Here is a 20,562-nt window from a genome sequence, read left to right as displayed (position 1 = left end):
ACTAAAGAACAAACAAACAGAGATGAATAATACACTAAAAGGAATCCATAGCAGAACAGCTGAGGCAGAAACACAGATAAATGACCTGGAGGACAGAATGGTAGGAGTCACTGCCACAGAACAGAATACAGGAAAAAGAATGAAAAGAAATGAAGACAGCCTAAGAGACCTCTGGGACACTACACACACCAATGTTCTCATTATAGGGGTCCCAGAAGGAGAAGAGAGAAAAGGACCTGAGAAAATATTTGAAGAGATAAATGCTGAAAACTTGCCAAACATGGGAAAGGAAATAGTCAAATTCAGGAAGCACAGAGTCTCCCAGGAAGGATGAGCCCAAGGAGGAGCACACCAAGACACAAAGTAATCAAATTGACAAAAATTAAAAACAGATAAAATATTAGAAGAAACAAGGGAAAAATTGCACATAACATACAAAGGAACTCCCATCAGGCTATCAGCTGATTTTTCAACAGAAATTCTACAAGCCAGAAGCAAAGGGCATGATACATTTAAAGTGATGAAAGGGAAGAACCTACAACCAAGAATACTCTACCCAGCAAGACTCTCCTTCAGAAATCAAAAGCTTTCCAGATAAGCAAAAATTAAGAGAACTGAGCACTATCAAACCAGCTTTACAACACATGCTAAAGGAACTTCTCTAGGCAGGAAACACAAGAGAAGGAAAAGACCTACAGAAAACCCAAAACAATTAAGAAAATGGTAATAGGATCATATATATCAATAATTACCTTAAATGTAAGTGGATTAAATACACCAACCAAAAGACATATAGACTGACTGAATGAAAACATGAGCATGTATGCACTTCCACTTACCACATCACTTTGCTTGACACTCTCCCCCCAAATTGTACAGAATTATTTTCTATTATTAAGTTAATCATGTTCCCATTATGGCTTCCAATTATAATTTATCTTTTAATTTTTGTCTGGCTATTGATTGTGAAAACTGATAAACATCTTTCATTATGGCGATTATGTAACTATTGCTCACTTAATACCACTGTATCATGACTGGTCAACAGAAAAATGAATAAAACTCTGTATCACCAAAACTAGGATGTAATAAAAACACAAAACCTGTAACCACTTTTGAAAATCCAGATGCATATCAGAATTACCTTGGAATTTTTTGGAAAATAGAAATACTCAGATACTCCTTTTTTTCTCCAGGTATGTTTCTAATGAGCTTCCCTGGTGGCTCAGAGGTTAAAGTGTCTGCCCGCAATGCGGGAGACCCGGGTTTGATCCCTGGGTCGGGAAGATCCCCTGGAGAAGGAAATGGCAACCTTCTCCAGTATTCTTGCCTGGAGAATCCCATGGAGAGAGGAGCCTGGTAGACCACAGTCCACGGGGCCCCAAAGAGTTCTAATGAGCAGTCATGTTTAAAAACAACTGGACTATATGTAAAAGGTTAGTTTTACTAACCTTTTATCTAGTTTGTTTCAAGTTTTCTATTTCATATTCAGTGTTCCCATCCCCTTTAGTTTATGTTCTCCAATTTCTCCATCTCTTCCTTCTTTATGTTCTTTCTCAAGGCTTTATCAAGGGCTGTAGAAAAGCCTTCATATACATATATATAAATATGTATAATATATATTTTAGAAGCTTTAAGGATTTTTGCCTAACTAAAAAAATTGACATTTTGATTCCACTTGTTTGACTTAATATGAATAGAATGCTAGATTTCTAATTAAAAAATAGATATGCAACAAGCAACACAGGTTTACTGTATAGCATAGGGAACTAGTCAATATCTTGTAATAACTTATGATGGAAATAACCAAACTAATATTATGTGTCTGTATAACTGAATCACCTTGCTGTGCATCTGAAATATTGTAAGTCAATTATACTTCAATAAAACATATATATATTTTAAAAATCAATTCCTGAAGTATGCAGTAACATGTATGAACCTCAAAAGCATTAGGCTAAATGAAAGAGACTCAAAAGGAGTCATACTTGGAACTTTCCCTAGTGGTCTAATCATTAAGAATCCACAGTTCCACTGCAGGGGGCACAGGTTCAATCCCTGGTCAGGGAACTAGGGCCTCACATGCCACTCAGCACACTCAAAAGAAAAAAAAAAGGAGGCATACTTAAATGATTCCATGTATATGACATTCTGGAAAAAACATAACTATAAGGGACAGAAATTAGATCAGGCTGTCAGGGGCATTAGATGAAGGAAGGGAACCAACTGCAAAGGAACTTAAGCAACTTCTTGCAGAGATGGAAAACATTTTATATCTTGATTGTGGTGGTGGCTACATGACTGAAACAGTCTGTCAAAATTCATAGACCTGTATACCCAAAAAGGATGAATTTTACTCTATGTAAAAAGTGAAGGTGTTAGTCACTCAGTCAAGTCTGACTCTCTGTGACCCCATGGATTATAGCCCACCTGGCTCCTCTGTCCATGGATTCTCCAGGCAAGAATTCCCTTCTCCAGGGGATCTTCCTAACGCAGGGATCAAATCAAAATTTTCAACACCTGTCTCAGACACGACCCTCCCCATAAAGCTATCCATTTTTTGCTCATTTCACAAATATTTCTTGAATGACTAGAATGCGCCATCCCCTGTTCTAAACACTTAAGACACAACAGTAAACAAAACAAAAATCACTGCCCTCATACAGCTACACCCTAGCAGAGGGGTTGGGAGGGAAAGCAATATATCATTTGTTACTCAGTCTCTAAGTCGTGTCTGACTCCCTGCGACCCCATGAACTGCAGTACACCAGGCTTCCCTGTCCTTCACTATCTCCTAGAGTTTGCTCAAATCCATGATCATTGAGTTGGTGACGCAACCCAACCATCTCATCCTCTGCCACCCCCTTCTTTTGCCTTCAACCTTTCCCAGCATCAGGGTCTTGGATTTCCAATGAGTCAACTCTTCATATCAGGTGGCCAAAGGATTGGAGCTTCAGCAACAGTCCATGCAATTAATATTCAGGACTGAATTCCTTTAGGATTGACTGGATTAATCTCCTTGCTGTCCAAGGGACTCTCAAGTCTTCTCCACCATCACAGTTCGAAAGCATCAATTATTCAGGGCTCAACCTTCTTTATGGTCCAACTCGCACATCCAAACTTGACTACTGGAAAAACCATAGCTTGGACTACACAGACCTTTTCCAGCATAGTGATGTCTCTGCTTTTTAATACGCTATCTAGGTTTGTCACAGCTTTCCTTTGAAGGAGCAAGCATCTTTTAATTTCATGGCTGGCATTCACTGTCCACAGTGATTTGGGAGCACAAGAAAATAGTCTTTCACTGTTTCCATTGTTTCTCCATCTATATGCCATGAAGTGATGGGACCAGATGCCATGTTCTTAGTTTTCTGAACGTTGAGTTTTAAGCCAGCTTTTTCACCCTCTTTCACCTCCATCAAGAGGCTCTGTAGTTCCTCTTCACTTTTTGCCATTAGAACATTATCATCTGCCTATCTGAGGTTGTTGGTGTTTCTCCTGGCAATCTTGATTCCACCTGATTCATCCAGCCCAGCACTGAAAGTGAAAGTCCAACTCTTTGTGACCCCATGGACTGTAGCCTGCCAGGTTCCTCTGTCCATGGAATTCTCCAGCCCAGAATACTGGAGTGGATAGCCATTCCCTTCTCCAGGGGATCGTCCCAACCCAGGGATCAAAACCAGGTCTCCCACTTCGCAGGCAGATTCTTTACCATCTGAGCCACCAGGGAAGTCCCCAGCCCAGCATTGGTCATCTGAATATATCATAAACATCCTGTATAACCGAATAATGTAGTCAATGTCACAGTCAAGTGCTATGCAAATAAAAAAACAGCAGAGTAAGAGGAGCCCAGAGTGTAGGAAACGCAAGTTACAGAATTAAAAAATTAAAGTCAGCTAACTGACATGATAAATTTTGAGCAGACTTGACAGTGACGAATATTTCAAGTAGAAGGAACAGCAAACGCAAAGGCCATGAGTCTAAAACATGTCTGGCCTGCTTGAAAACCAGCAAGGAGGTGAACAGAGTGATCAGGGAGAACGGTGGATGAGGCCAGACAAGTAATAGGGTTAGATGACATAGGGCCTTGTTTGGCTATCACTCTTGGACTGCAAGGAGAGCCAACCAGCAGATCCTAAAGGAAATCAGTCCTGAATATTCGTTGGAAGGACTGATGCTAAGGATGAAACTCCAATACTTTGGCCACCTGATGCAAAGAACTGACTCACTGGAAAAGATCCTGATGCTGGTAAAGACTGAAGGCGGGAGGAGAAGGGGATGACATAGGATGAGATGGTTGGGATGGCATCACCAACTCAATGGACTTGAGTCTGAGTAAACTCCAGGAGTTAGTGATGGACAGGAAAACCAGGCGTGCTGCAGTCCATGGGGTTGCAAAGAGTCAGACACAACTGAGCGACTGAACTGAGTGAAACAGGGAGCCAAAGTAGGGTTTGGACAGTAAATGATGATCTGACATATTCCAGAAGGATTCTTCTGGCTATTGTATTGAACTAGACTGCTGGAGGCAAAAGTACAAACAGCTGAGGGTCTGATAGGATTAGGACTTTTTCTACAAAGATCCAGGGGACAGATGATGATGGGAACAAGATGGCGGCAACAGGGGCAGTGGGGAGAAGTGTTCCAACTCTGCATGTACTTTGAAGGTAAGACCAAGAGGACTTCCTAGCAGACTGGATGTGGCATGTGAGAAAGGAGGAATAAAATTAATGCCAAGGTTTTTGCCCTGAAAAACTGAAGGATGAAATTATCTTCACCAAAGACAGGGAGATCTGGAGGCAGAGCATATTATAAAGAGAAGAGAAGGGGTTTGGCTTTAGACATGTTCCATTTAAGATGTTTACCAGACACCCCAGTGAGGTTGAGTAGGTAGTTGGGTATTTGGCTCTTAAGTACAAAAAAAGAGATATCAACATGAAAGCCAGTATAAGAGAGTATTAAAAGATATAGAAGTACTGATATGATCCCCAGGGGAAACTCCTATTCTAAAAAGTAGGGAGAAAGAAAATAATAAAAGAAACTGAGAAGGATTGACCAATAAAATGGGAGGTGGCGGGGGAGGGAGGTATGAACGTGTGGTATTCTGGAAGCCAAAAGTAAAAAAAAGTATACCAAGGAGCAATGAGTGATCATGTGTCAAATGCTATTTATAGGTCAAACACAACGATGACTAACAACATACTCTGAATTCTGGTACTTTTATGTTATCGATGACAACCTTGTCAAAGGCAGCTGTAGTCAAGAAGGAGGGGAAAAGCCTAACTGAATCAAGCTGGCTTAAGTGAGAATAAAATGGAGAAACTGGAACCCTCATACACTGCTGGTGGGAATGTTTTCATGCAGTCCTTTTGGAAAACGGTCTGACAGTTCCTCAAAATGTTAAACATAAGGTTATCTTATGACCAGCAATTCTCCTCCAAGGTATGCACCCAAGAGAACTGAAAGCACATTCTCCCAAAACCTGAATATAAATGTGTCTGATCAGCATATTTCATAAGAGCCAAATAGTGGGAACAATCCAAATGTCCAAAACCTGAAAGATTAACAAAACGTGGAACTCACCCAAGGAATGGAATGTTATTCAGCCATAAAAAGGAATGTAGTGTTACAACATGGTAAACCTTGAAAACAGGTTAACTAAGTAAAAGCAGACAGACACAAAAGGTCACATATTGTTTGGTTCCCTTTATGTGAAATTTCCACAAGAGGCAGACCCACAGAGACATAGGTAGATTCCAAGAGAACAAGCAGAGCTACAGACTGAGGAATAGAGTGCCTGCGAAGGGATAAAGGGTTTTTTATGGGATGATGAAAATGTTCTGCAGATAGTGGTGATAGATGCACAACTCTGAATATACTAAAAAAACCACTGAACTGTACACTGATGGTGGTGAATTTTACAGTATGTGAATTATATTTCAATAAAAGAATGACAGAGGAAGAGATAGAATCAGTTCAGTTCAGTTCAGCTGCTCAGTCATGTCCGACTCTTTGCAACCCCATGGACTGCTGCACGCCAGGCCTCTCTGTCCATCACCAACTCCCGGAGTTTACTCAAACTCATGTCCATTGAGTTGCCAACCATCTCATCCTCTGTCATCCCCTTCTCATCCCACCTTCAATCTTTCCCAACATCAGGGTCTTTTCAAATGAGTCATCTCTTCGCATCAGGTGGCCAAAGTACTGGAGTTTCAGCTTCAGCATCACGCCTTCCAATGAACACCCAGGACTGATTTCCTTTAGGATGGACTGGTTGGATCTCCTTGCAGTCCAAGGGACTCTCAAAAGTCTTCTCCAACACCACAATTCAGAAGCATCAATTCTTCGGTGCTCAGCTTTCTTTATAGTCCAACTCTTACATCCATAAATGACTACTGGAAAACCACAGCCTTGACGAGACAGACCTTTACTGGCAAAGTAATGTCTCTGCTATTTAATACGCTGTCTAGGTTGGTCATAACTTTTCTTCCAAGAAGTAAGTGTCTTTTTATTTCATGGCTGCAGTCACCATCTGCAGTGACTTTGGAGTCCAAAAAAATTAAGTCTGCCACTGTTTCCCCATCCATCTGCCATGAAGTGATGAGACTGGATGCCATGATCTTTGTTTTCTGAATGTTGAGCTTTAAGCCAACTTTTTCACTCTCCTCTTTCACTTTCTTCAAGAGGCTCTTTAGTTCTTCTTCACTTTCTGCCATAAGGGTGGTGTCATCTGCATATCTGAGGTTATTGCTATTTCTCCCAGCAATCTTGATTCCAGCTTGTGCTTCTTCCAGCATTTCTCATGATGTACTCTGCATATAAGTTAAATAAGCATGGTGACAATAAACAGACTTGACGTACTCCTTTTCCTATTTGGAACCAGTCTGTTGTTCCAGACTGAGACAGAATGTGAGGGAAGAAATTACAAACAATTGAATAGAGACAACTTTCTAAAGTTCTGCTACAAAGGAGAGCAAATATACAGGACAGTACCTAGCAATGAAGGTAGGGTCAAGAAAAAGTATTTTTTAAACTGGGGGTATTTGAAATAACATGCTTTATACACTGATGAATGACCTAATAGACAGTAAAACAGTGATATAGGGAACTGGCTGGCAGCAGTGATTCTTGGACTAGTACCCTTGAGTAGTTCAAAGGGGGTGGTATTCGGCATACAACTAAAGATGCACAGATGCACTGATAGTTCATCATGTTAAAAGGAGGGAAGGCAGAATGCACAGGCACAGAGTGCCTCAGTCTTCCTAGTGAAGTAGGAAGTTTCTTAGGAAGCAAGGTCATCAGTTGAATGGGAGAGATGTTATACCTTTAAAGAGAAAGATGATGGTACAAAAGAGCTGTCTAGAAGAGTGGTAACACACTAGGTACATATATGACTGCCTGGCAGTATTAAGGACCCTCTGAGGTTCAAGGGCGTGAACTTAAGATCAGTCAGCACAGCTGTGGGAGTGTGCATGTGCACACATATGTACACACATGCACTTTCCAGCTGTGTTCAGATGCACAGGTACAAAGTAGAAGAGTCAGCTTAACCAGGATTACAAATTTTGCCAAGTAAGTATGATAAAGCAAGAAGGGCATGGTAATTGAGGGTATATGAAGAGGAGTTTGTAAAATGACTGGCTATGGAATTTACACTGGGTGAGGAAGGAAATGAGAATGTCAAGAAGGTAAAAGACAGTGAAAAAAGTGGTAAGATCATGGGCCTGAGGTCCAAGGAAAACAAAATCACTAGATGAAGAGAGTCCAAGGAACTAGAGGCTGGTGAGTGAGAATAATCATCTATGGGTTAGGTCATACCTAAATGCTCAAACCCAAGAAATCATTCCAGTTTCTGAACAGTAAAGAAAGTCTTATAATTATCAAATAATTTTGCATCCTGCCGCCCTTTATATGCCATCCAAAATGGAAATACTGGCACGCCTGGTGCAAGTCCCTACATTTTTATCTATATTTAGTACTTTACATAAATTTACCCCTGGCATATTTCAGGTACTAATAAATACTTAGTGATGGATACAGGACCCTGATGAGTTACAAAGCTATGTAGTGAAGGAAAGTAAAGACCAACGAGTGAGCAACTGTCCTTACCATATCACATATAACAGAGACAATTTCACAGCATTTACAGCTGCCTGCCTTTCAGACTACATCACACAATTAACATTTACCAATCATTGTCCTTCATATTTACTATTCAAAGACACTGCAGCCGATGAGGCAATTTTCTATGTTTGGCTGCAAAGCCTATACATTATTAATAATTAAAATTAGAGAAGACACAGCCATTTCATCAAAAGAAATCTGTTTTAATACTGTTTTAACTGAAACAGCTTGCATCTTCCACATGTTTTTCTTTAGGAACACACATACATTGTTATTTTAACCAAATACATTCTTTTTTAACTTCAGGTAATAATGGGGGGAAAGTGCTCACTTCAGCAGCACATATACTAAAACTGGAATGCTACAGAGAAGATTAGAATAGCCCCCGAGCAAGGATGACAAGCAAATTTGTGAAGTGTTCCGTATTTTTATAAAATTCATTCTAATCCAAAAAAAATAATAATAATAGTGGGGGAAAGCACAAGGCTTAAGAATCATGTCCTAGAACTTCCCTGGTGGTCCAGTGGTTAAGAATCCACGCTTCCACTGTTGGGGGCCCAGGTTCCATCCCTGGTCACGGAATTAAGATTCTACATGCTGCACAGTGCAGCCAAAAACAAAAACAAAAAAAAGAATCATCCCTCCCCCCCAAATATGAATTATTTTGAATTTTAAAGCAATTACAAAATCCTCTCTGCTCAACTCTATCTCTTCATCACAGAATGCAGGAAATGAGCAATTTTCCAGAAACGTAGCGGTTCTCATCTCTGCACCAGAGTAAGGAGCACAGGAAGCTCTGTGAACTAGACCTTGTGCGGTTATACCACCAAGGACCAATTTAATTGGTCTGGGGTGGGATGTAGGTTACCAATAATTTTTTTTAACTCTCCAGAAAATCCTAACATACAAACAGGAAAGGGAACTACAAACCTAATCTAATCCTTTCATCAGCAGCCCATACTTCAGATTTCATGTCCAACTTACTGCCTTCTACATATCTCCATCTGGAAGGTTGCATGCACACCCCAAATGCAAATGTCCAATCCTAAAGTCAGCATCTTTTTCCCAAAGCATATTTTTTGTGTTTCTTTTTGTTCTGTAACATTTCTGATTACGAAATATAACTTAAATGCACAAAAATGCATAAAACATATAAGTACAATTTAACAGTCCTAAAAAAGTACATCTGTGATTATCAGCCAGATTAAGAAATACATAACTAACAGCAAGCACCTCAGTATCCTATATATCTCATCTTGGATGGTATCCCAACTCATCCAGCCACCATCAGAATATGGGTTATCATCGTAAAATTTATCCTTCTCCCAATCTTCAATAAACCCCAAGTACTGAAGATTTTACTGCCTAAATATATCTCCTGTTCTTTTTCACTTCCATTTTCTTAGTCCAGGCTCTCATGAGTTTGAACTTGTCTCCAGTTTAACCAATGAAATGATATCTTAAAATAAATCTGATTGTGACCTACTCTTGCTGGCTTCCCATATGTTAGCAAGATAAGATTCTCCTCTGAACTGGCCCTGATATATATCTAAATATCTATCTACCTACCTACCTATTTCTCTCCCTCTCGCTTTCCCATCACTATGGAACTTGTCCCACTTCAAAAATTATACTGCAGATACACTAACGTGCTTACAATTTCCTAAACACACTATGCCATTTCCTGTCTTTCTACCTGTTCTTCTGCAGCACACATCCTTCTTTCCCACTGCTGAACTTGAATTTACTTTCAGACCCAACCCAGCCACCAATTTCTTCAGGAAGTGGTCTCGGACCACCACTCTATCCCTAAATAGTGATTCATTCTCCCTCTATGCTATTTCTGTACCCTGTTCTTGTCTATAGAATCATTTATCAAACTCGTACTTAGAAACAATTTTCAGTGGCAGCCTCCTTTCAACAGCCCCACACCTGCTCCAGGAACTGTCCTTTCTCCATCCACAAAGGCAGGCTTCCAATAGGAGATCCAAACTTCAAAACCTGCCCTCAAGCATAGCTGAACCAGACTGGGCCAATCAGACTCCCTCCCAGGAACCTGGAATTCAAATTAAAATAGAAAATTGGTATCTCCATGTGGCTGAGAACTATTAGTTTTAAAAGAAAGGCTATGGGACTTCCCTAGTGGCTAAGACTCCACAACGCAAGGGGCCAGAGTTTGATGCCTGGTTAGGGAACTAGATTCCACCTGCTGCAACGAAGACTCAGCACAAGCAAATAAATATTTTTGAAAAAGAAAGAAACAAACTTTATGAAGCAGCCATATTCTAACCATATGTACTAAAAAGAGGAGAAAGCAAATCTTCAAAGAGAAAAGAAAGAATAGATGGGCAGAGTAAAACAAAGGTAAGAGGAGACAGTCCTATGGGCCTTCCAGTTATTCCTAGAAGCTGCTCTGATTCCTTCCTGTTCTTGAGTTTTAAAAGCAAGACCTATATACTGAGATACTACAGATTTCTATTACTTGCAACAAAAAGGTCCAAGTAATACTGGATTAACTTTCTTACACATTATCTCTATTAGCATCCTGAAGGCAGAGGCTGTCTCGTCTATGTGCCAGACCAACACAGGTCCTGAAAATGTCAGTTCAGTTCAGTTGAGTTGCTCAGTTGTGTCCAACTCTTTGCGACCCCATGAATCGCAGCATGCCAGGCCTTCCTATCCATCACCAACTCCCGGAGTTCACCGAAACTCATGTCCGAGTCGGTGATGCCATCCAGCCATCTCATCCTCTGTCATCCCCTTCTCCTCCTGCCCCCAATCCCTCCCAGCATCAGGGTCTTTTCCAATGAGTCAAATCTTCACATGAGGTGGCCAAAGTACTGGAGTTTCAGCTTTAGCATCACTCCTTCCAATGAATACCCAGGACTGATCTCCTTCAGAATGGACTGGTTGGATCTCCTTGCAGTCCAAGGGACTCTCAAGAGTCTTCTCCAGCACCACAGTCCAAAAGCATCAATTCTTCGGCGCTCAGCTTTCTTCACAGTCCAACTCTCACATCCATACATGACCACAGGAAAAACCATAGCCTTGACTAGAAGGACTTTTGTTGGGTACTCATTAATTAATATCATCCATGGCAGACTTAAGAGCTGTGCATTTTTCCATATGTAAATTTTAATTTTAAAAAAGTGTAACAAGTTTGAACTCCAGCTAATTATAATTAACATGTATGTCAGTGTTTAGAAATAAACTGTAAGAATGTCTGCAACTTACTTTGTAATACATCAAAAAAAAAAAAGATTGATAGATAATGGGATAAATTGATGGATAAACATGATAAAGCAAATAAAAGAAAATGTTAATTGCTGGGGTTGAGCTAATTGTAGAATATGTAGGTGTTCACTGTATAATTCTTTCAAATCTTTTGCATTTTTAAACTTTAATAATAAAACGCTTAGAGAAAAATGTACCAGCAGTACATCTACACTGACTTATATGGACAAGGTCCACACACATAACTGATTGTACTACTCTCTGCCTTAAAATGAAATTTCAAAGGACTTTAACAGATACACTAGATAACTCAGCAACTTCCTTTCACTGACTAATAAATTTTACAACTGTTTTGTCTGTCTTTCCAGTTCATATGAGTTTTATAATGACAGCTGTTAGGCACAATTAAAATGTAAAACTAAATACTTCTAATTTCATACTTCTAAACTCCTTTAAAACTAGTTTTAGAAAACATAATAAAGTTAGATGGGGAAAATTCAAATCATGTTTTCTACTATCAAGACCATTCATCAAGACAAAAGAGCTGGCAGCTTTATACTGTAAACCTCCCCTTGACAAGACAGAAAAATACACTAGGAGAATAAGAAGAATCACAAAATCACAAAGTGCTGAAACTGGTCAAAAAGACTAACACAAGATTGTTATTTGTCAAAAAGAAAATTAAGACCCAAAGAAGTGATATATCTTGCCTGATGATGATGTGAAAGTCGTTCAGTCGTGTCCAACTCTTCGTGACCCCATAGAATATACAATCCATGGAATTCTCCAGGCCAGAATACTGGAGTGGGTAGCTGTTCCCTTCTCCAGGGGATCTTCCCTACCCAGGGGTTGAACCAGGTCTCCCACTTTGCAGGTGGATTCTTTAACAAGCTGAGCCACCAGGGAAGCATCATCTTGCCTGAGGTCACCAACAACTTTTTAGGAAGGCTCAGACTCAAACCCTGGACTCATGACTAAAGTCCAGCGCCCTTTCCATACTCTCCTGTGGTTCTATATCTTTTTTTTTTTGGAAAAGTAATATTACATAGGGCTACCCTGGTAGTTCAGTGGTAAAGAATCCACCTACCAATGTAGGAGATGCAGGTTCAATCCCTAGGTCACAAAGATCCCCTGGAGAAGGAAATGGCAACCCACTCCAGTATTCCTGTGTGGGAAATCCCATGGACAGAAGAGCCTGGTGGGCTACAGTCCACGGGGTCACAAGAGTCGGACTTAGCAACTAATCAACAATAAAATATTACATGAAGTGCCTCATCTCAGCTTAAATATTTAATATTTTTCAACTTGTTTAATTTTTTTGTACCACATGTTCAAATTCTAAATACAAGTGAATACAGGAATCACATTACAACCAGGATTCAAATGATATACCTTATCATTCACTGTAACTAAACTTCATTAAAACAGCCTGAAAGTGCTATTCCACTGTTTAGGCAAATAAAGACACATTGACAGAATTTTAGCAGTAAATGTGCCTGCATTCCTCGTATGTAGAAGTTCAAAATTTAACATGTACTTTCCCCAAAAATGAGTAACTCAAAGCTACAAAAGCTAGAGAATAAGCCTTAATGCAGCCTATTTTTTGGTCTTTTTTTTTTTTTTAATTCAGAATGTATTTTAGAGTATATTTACTAAAATAATGGATTACAGATCTGGATAACTGTATTTTTTCTTGCAAAAGCATTCAAGAAATGCTAGTCTGTGTTGTATAAAGAGTGTGGTTAGGCTTCAGTGAATTATGATGCAATTACTGTATTTCTACTGAGATTTCGTCAGACAACTGAAAATCAAAGCAAAGACTAGACTCCTAAGATACAACTTCAGCAGAATACACTGTTATCCCACAGAGCCATAGGTGACCAGTCAGATGCAAACAAAATAGTGTTTCTTTTCCTATCTCTGTTTCACAGCAAAACGAAAGTTGTAAGAAATGTTGAAAGGGTAGCTCTCTATATGCAAAATACATTTAAATCATGTTACTTCTATTTAATAAAAGACACTTCTGAAATAATTTAGCAATAGAACACTCAACAAGACAGAGTTCCAAGAAAAATAACCAAAAGTAAGTCAACCAGAATGAGCTTGCTGTCTGTTATATTACAATGGAGATATGTAGAAGTATCCAGCTTACTCTCTGATTAATAATCCATCTGTACAAACACTTAACATTCTGCCATAGTCCACAGCTTTCAACCCCTAAATCAGATTCCCACAAGTGCTGTTGCTGAAAACACCTCACCAACAACACCTCAACATTGATGAAACACTCAAAATACTACAGAAGGGCATCATACTTCTAGTATGTCAGTAAGGAAGGACCCCTCTGCTACAAAGCAGAATATGTTCCCAATTTCTTGAGGAGCATGCACTAACATGGTTTTTTAACACATAGTAAGTACAGCAAAATTATCTGTGAAATTACACAGATAAGCACTTGTATTTCAAAAAGAATATATTTTTCCTGAGAGAAAATGTAACTGCCGCAATTATTTTGTTTCTTACTTCCTTTACTCATTTTACACATCATTTTATCTACCAAAAGCAAGGCTAGAAAATGTAACTTCTAAACAGAATAAAACCTCTCGTGTTTCATTAACTGACATACCTGAAGTAGGATGTCATTTACAAATGTAATGATGACAGTGAAGCAATGCAAGTTCTTGATGAACTTTCTGAATCTTCAAAATAAGACCAAGTTATGCCAGTAATTTGTCAGTATATTTTATTGGACATCAGTAATACTGTATTGGACATATTGTTAAGGAAAGATACATTTAAGAGCAGTGATAATAGTAAGCATAAAAAATGCTGAATAGATTTTCTGCCCAAAAAATTGTGTGTTATACAAATTGCACTTTGATGCCATGAGATCTGCATGTAAAAGTTCCAGCTCTACAACTTCTTTGAAGTTCTCTCATTTGCAATGGGAATACCACTACTTGGCTTTATCTGTTGATAGTTACCTCACAGAGCTGGTACAAGAAGCAAGAGCTGAATGTGTATAGTCACACTTTGTAAACATAACACTGGGTTGCTCTGGCATTCCTACTGAAATCTACAGCATTACAGCTGTGGAGGAGGCAGCTAACTATCCACCAAAAGCCACTGTTTCTTCCAAAGTAAGAGAGTTGTAATGGGGACAAGGTTCGCCACCCTTCACATTTTGTAGCTGAAAATGAACTCCTCCCAAGAACATTTCAACACTGATGAAATAACTCAAAATACTACAGAATGGCATCCTACCACCCAGTCAGCAAGAGAAAGGACATGACATTTCCCAATCCCTCTGCAACTAGATAAGGCAATGAGACTAAGCCCTCAGCAACCAAAGTGAGCAGAAATTGTACTTGCAACTTCCACCTCTCTTAGACAATGTGTCCAACAAAACAACCGTGGAAGCCAGGTACTAAAGATAGTAGGATCCCCATCAGCCCTATTGCCTGAGCTCCCTAAATGCCTTTTATGGAGAGCCATAGGCTGAGGCAGAAAAGGCAATGGCATCCCACTCCAGTACTCTTGCCTGGAAAACCCCATGGACAGAGGAGCCTGGTGGGCTGCAGTCCATGGGGTCGCTCAGAGTCTGGCACGACTGAGCGACTTCCCTTTCACTTTTCACTTTCATGCATTGGAGAAGGAAATGGCAACCCACTCCAGTGTTCTTGCCTGGAGAATCCCAGGGACAGGGGAGCCTGGTGGGCTGCCGTCTATGGAGTCGCACAGAGTCGGATACAACTGAAGCGACTTAGCAGCAGCAACAGGCTGAGGTGGACACCTGCTCTGGGCTATTATGCACAGGATTTAGGCATTTTAGCTGATGTATTTCAGGGCTCTAATTCAGCAGCTGGGGTTACTTAACTAATATAATAGCCAACCCCTCACACAAGGTAATGGGTACAACTTAAAAATCCCTAACAAGCTTAACAAGCTTGTTACAACTTAACAAGCTTCCAACATCTTCCCACAAAGTAACACATAAAAGATAAAATTCCCAATGTAAGAGTTTCCCGGAAGGACATTATCTGAGAAGACTGTTAAAGTTTTAAAGGTAAGAGAACTGGCCCTGAAATCAGACTGCCTAGGTTCAAATCCCTGCTCTATCACTTGCTAACCGTGTAACCCTGGATGGAAATTAACCTGTCTCACATGTAAAGTGAGAATAAAAACAGTACTCACCTTATTATGTTGTTGTGATGTTTAAATGAAAAAAAAGAAAAAAAAATTCCATGCTTAGAAGAAAGCATGGCATAAGAACACTCAGTAAATGTTAGCTTTTATTATTAAAACTATAAAAATCATGATTCTGTAAAATTTCACTGAGCTGATCATATACCAATAGGAAAGTTACTAGAATGCTATCAAGATTCTCTATAGTCTAGTTACTAGCGCAAAGTATTCTAGTAGATATGCAGTTAAACCTAGATTCCCTGAAAGGCAAATTAAAAGGAGTTCACTCTCAGTATTCAAGAAAGACAGCTGCATTGAAGAAGTATGACCTAGGGTCTGGTCATTTGCAAACCATTACAGTGACCAAGAGAGAACAGTGCGTTGTATTAAAACAACCTAATTTCAGGACAGGCTGTACAGGACTCTAATGGCACTGGTTTTCTAAAAAAGAGAGTCATCCTAGCATCCCAAATAGGCACAAGGATTTATAAACAGTTGAGAAACAATCTAAAGATGTGAAGGGAGATTACCAAGGAAACTTCAGAAATTTGTCCTGCCTTTGGAACAATAATCTTATAGCATAGTTTTGTGACTTATACACCTACAGGAGAAAATCCATAACAGACTTTAAACCTATGTGTATCATAAAAGCAATTCCATATTTTTAAAAAACACACTCCAAAAATAAATTCTACACTGTAATACCATCTGGAGAGAAGGCACAAGTTCAATAAATTTACAAGGAGAAAGGTAAACTCAATTATAACATTATACAAGTTTTAGAATGAGAATCTTTAAGTGTTACTAATGATTTCCTCAGCAGTAGCAGTAACATTTATGCTTTGGTATCCCTAAATATAAATATATTTAAGTAAATAAAACAAAATAAAATATTGGGTTGGCCAAAACTTTGTTTGGGTTTTTACGTAAGATAACAGAAAAGCGCAAGTAACTTTTTAGCCAACCCAAAGCCCTGTTAGTACAGAACGCCTACCCTGCCCTCCCTGCCTATCCAAATCCTTTTTTCCAGGGCCACATTTACTCACACTGCTCCAATGAGGTCTAGAGAAGGACATTTACCCTGATCTCTTTTATTTGTACCTGTAGCACAAATTTAGACTCCAGGGCATTGAATACCTTACATTCATATGAGTATAACTTAACACCAAGAGCAAAAACTCCTGAAGGGCAGAGATTGTCATCCTGTTTTGCTATGCCTGTTTTACTCAGCCTGAGCTGACTAAGAATGATTAACACCTACAAGTCACTGAATGGCTCACACTGAGCTAGGCACTCTAAATATTTTTAATGGAAAGTTATAAAAGATTTGATAAATACAAATTACTAAATGACATCTGAATTTATGGAACATGTTAATGCTGCTACTAAGTCGCTTCAGTCATGTCCGACTCTGTGCAACCCCATAGACGGCAGCCCATCAGGCTCCCCCGTCCCTGGGATTCTCCAGGAAAGAACACTGGAGTGGGTTGCCAATTCCTTCTCCAATGCATGAAAGTGGAAAATGAAAGGGAAGTCTCGCTCAGTCATGTCTGACTCTTAGTGACCCCACGAACTGCAGCCTAGCAGGCTCCTCCATCCATGGGAGTTTCCAGGCAGGAATACTGGAGTAGGGTGCCAGTGCCTTCTCCGAAATGTTAATAAGTATCTGCAAACCAGTCATCTAACAACAAAACTAGTGCAATCTCATTACAGTAGAAGCAACCCATACAGTCTTCATCTTCACAGCAGCCCTATGAGAAGGCACGGGAGACAAAGGCTCAAAGGGACCCAACCAAAGTCACAAAGCTATTAAACGCCAGAGCCAACATTCAAACCAGGTCTTCTGACTAAGATGCCAATTTTCTTTCCACCGTATCTATTCTGTTACTTGGATTTACTCTTCTCCTCTGCCTGCCTAAGTCCTACTATTACTCTTTAAGCTTCAACTCCTCCAAGAAATCCTCTCCAACGACCACAGGTTACACTTTTTTCACCTCTCTTTTCATCAAAGCTCAATGAAAGAAAGGCCTAAATTTTACACTTCCTTTGTTGTTGCCCCCAGTTTTAGCACAACACCTGGAGCAGTTACTTAATTGCTGTGTGTGTGTGTGTAAATATATTTGCCACATATCTGAATATATACACATTTATGTATGATAAATGTATACATAATATAAACTCCTCACCCAGGTTACAAAGTCTCAGCTGATCTGGCCCCTGCCTACCTCACCAAACTCTCATCTGTATCTCACTCTCTGGCTCTTCCTCTCTCTCCCTCCTGGTTGTACTCCAATCACTCGGTCCTCCTTTTTGGCTCCTCCCACATACCAACTGTGTCCCTGCACGGCACTAGCAGTCCTCTCTGGCCGGCAGAGTCTTGCAGCCAGAGAGACTCTTAACCTTCGGATCTAACTATAAATGAGATATCTTCAGAGGCCTTCCCCAATCATCCAATTAAGTAGCCACCCCCATCACTCTCCTATCTTAATATCAACCTATATTTTAATTATCTGCCTAGCACTTAATGGTGTATTTCTTGATTACTTATTCTCTACTTCAACACAGGAACATAAGGTCAACAAAAGTAGGGACCTTGCCTGTCTTATTTACCACTGTATTCCAGTGTCTAGAACACTGCCTGGCCCACAACAGATATTCACAAGGGTGTTGAGTAAATACATTTATGAATAAATTAACAATTACTTCCATTCCAATTACTCAATTAATGGTTTTAGCACCAAAGTGGGGAGGGGGGCTTAAAAAGTTAACATTTTGCTAGCTATAAATAAATCTCTCCATCTATTTGAAGTAGAATACTTTTTCTACAGAATTCCTTCTCTAACCTCATTCCAATCTCTAATTTCATTCTCATCTCAAACCAATGGTAAAGATGCACCACAGTAAACCTACCAATTTCCCCCAAATTGATCCACTGATTTAATGAAATTCCTATCAACATTTTTCTCACACAAACTTTTTCTAAAATGGCAAGTCACAAGATCTAGAATTGCTAAAACAATTTTGAAAAGAATAAAAGATGAGGAGTCACTCCCCACCCAAGTTAAAGACTTACTATACTGCTACTGTAATCAAGCCTGCTGGTACCAGCAGAAGAGTACACTTAGATCAATGGAACAGAATAGAGACCCAGAATTAGAATCACACAAAACTCGGTTCAACTGTATTTTGAAAAAGGTGCCAAAGTAATTCAATGAAGGAAGGATAGCCCTTTCAACCAATGATGCTGGAGGACTTGGACATTAATAGTCCAAAAAAAAAAGAAGCAAACAAAAGAAAAAAAATAAAACTTTGACCCAAATCTCATAGCTTACATAAAAAACTAATTCAAACAGATCACAGACTTAAATGTAATACTACAGAAAATCTTCATAACACAGAGCTGGGTCTACAGTTCTCAGATTTGACATTTTCAGACTTGACATTCTCAGACTTGACACCAAAAACAAGACCCATAAAAAGAAACTGATAAACTGGACCTCATCAAAGTTAAAAACTTTTCTTCTATGAGATCCAATTAAGATTTAAAAAAAAGAAAGTTAAAAACAGAGAGAAAATATCTGCAAACCATATATCCAACAAAAGACTTCTGGCTAAAATACTGGGTAGCCAAAATGTTTGAAGAACATATATAAAGAACGTTCAAAGCTCAACAGTAAAATAAAACAAAAACAAGCAATCCAATTAGAAAATGAGCAAAAGACATTTCACTAAAAAGGACATATAGATGGCAAAAAACACTTTAAAAGATGTTCAATATCATTAGCCATTAAAGAAATACAAATTAAAGCCAAAATGATATATCACTACATATTGATCTGAATGGCTAAACAAAAAATAATTCATTGCAAAATAGTACAGCCACTTTGTTGGGAAGATCCCTTGGAGAAGGGAAAGGCTACCCACTCCGGTATTCTGGCCGGGAGAATTCCATGTACTATATAGTCCACAGGGTCGCAAAGAGTTGGACCTGGCTTCATGGGAAATAGATGGGGAAACAGTGGAAACAGTGTCAGACTTTATTTTGGGGGGCTCCAAAATCACTGCAGATGGTGACTGCAGCCATGAAATTAAAAGACGCTTACTCCTTGGAAGGAAAGTTATGACCAACCTAGATAGCATATTCAAAAGCAGAGACATTATTTTGCCAACAAAGGTCCATCTAGTCAAGGCTATGGTTTTTCCTGTGGTCATGTATGGATGTGAGAGTTGGACTGTGAAGAAGGCTGAGCGCCATAGAACTGATGCTTTTGAACTGTGGTGCTGTAGAAGACTCTTGAGAGTCCCTTGGACTGCAAGGAGATCCAACCAGTCCATTCTGAAGGAGATCAGCCCTGGGATTTCTTTGGAAGGACTGATGCTAAAGCTGAAACTCCAGTACTTTGGCCACCTCATGCAAAGAGTTGACTCCTTGGAAAAGACTCTGATGCTGGGAGGGATTGGGGGCAGGAGGAGAAGGGGATGACAGAGGATGAGATGGCTGGATGGCATCACGGACTCGATGGACGTGAGTCTGAGTGAACTCCGGGAGTTGGTGATGGACAGGGAGGCCTGGCGTGCTGAGATTCATGGGGTCGCAAAGAGTCGGACACGACTGAGCGACTGAACTGAACTGAGCTCCTTTCACTTTGGAAAACCATCTGGCAGTTTCTTACAATGCTAAGCACAGTCTTTTATCATATAATACAGGAATCACACTCCTAGGTATTTATCCAACGAGTTAAAAATTTATGCCCACCTAGACACAGATGTTTATCGGAGAAGGCAATGGCACCCCACTCCAGTACTTTTGCCTGGAAAATCCCATGGACAGAGGAGCCTGGTGGGCTGCAGTCCATGGGGTCGTGAAGAGTCGGACACGACTGAGCGACTTAACTTTCACTTTTCACTTTCATGCATTGGAGAAGGAATTGGCAACCCACTCCAGTATTCCTGTCTGGAGAATCCCAGGGACGGGGGAGCCTGGTGGGCTGCCGTCTATGGGGTCACACAGAGTCGGAC

The 20,562-nt window shown here is 39.8% G+C and overlaps 1 protein-coding gene and 1 non-coding gene across 19 annotated transcripts in view; one reads left to right on the top strand and one right to left on the bottom strand.

The window, feature by feature from the left end:
• STRBP (spermatid perinuclear RNA binding protein) overlaps nucleotides 1-20,562 on the bottom strand; it is a 199,131-nt gene that overhangs the window by 129,702 nt on the left and 48,867 nt on the right. The window lies entirely within an intron of this gene.
• On the top strand, nucleotides 8,448-8,554 carry LOC147362569 (U6 spliceosomal RNA). Its single transcript, XR_015137531.1, has one exon. It is a non-coding gene; the product is annotated as a U6 spliceosomal RNA (small nuclear RNA).

The sequence above is a fragment of the Bos grunniens genome, chromosome 11 (genome assembly GCF_055505025.1).
Source record: "Bos grunniens cultivar Pamir isolate PY7600 chromosome 11, Bosgru_T2T1.0, whole genome shotgun sequence".
NCBI classification, from domain to species: Eukaryota; Metazoa; Chordata; class Mammalia; order Artiodactyla; family Bovidae; genus Bos; species Bos grunniens.
Note: the sequence above shows the minus strand (reverse complement) of the source record. Positions and strands in the feature narration are given on the sequence as shown.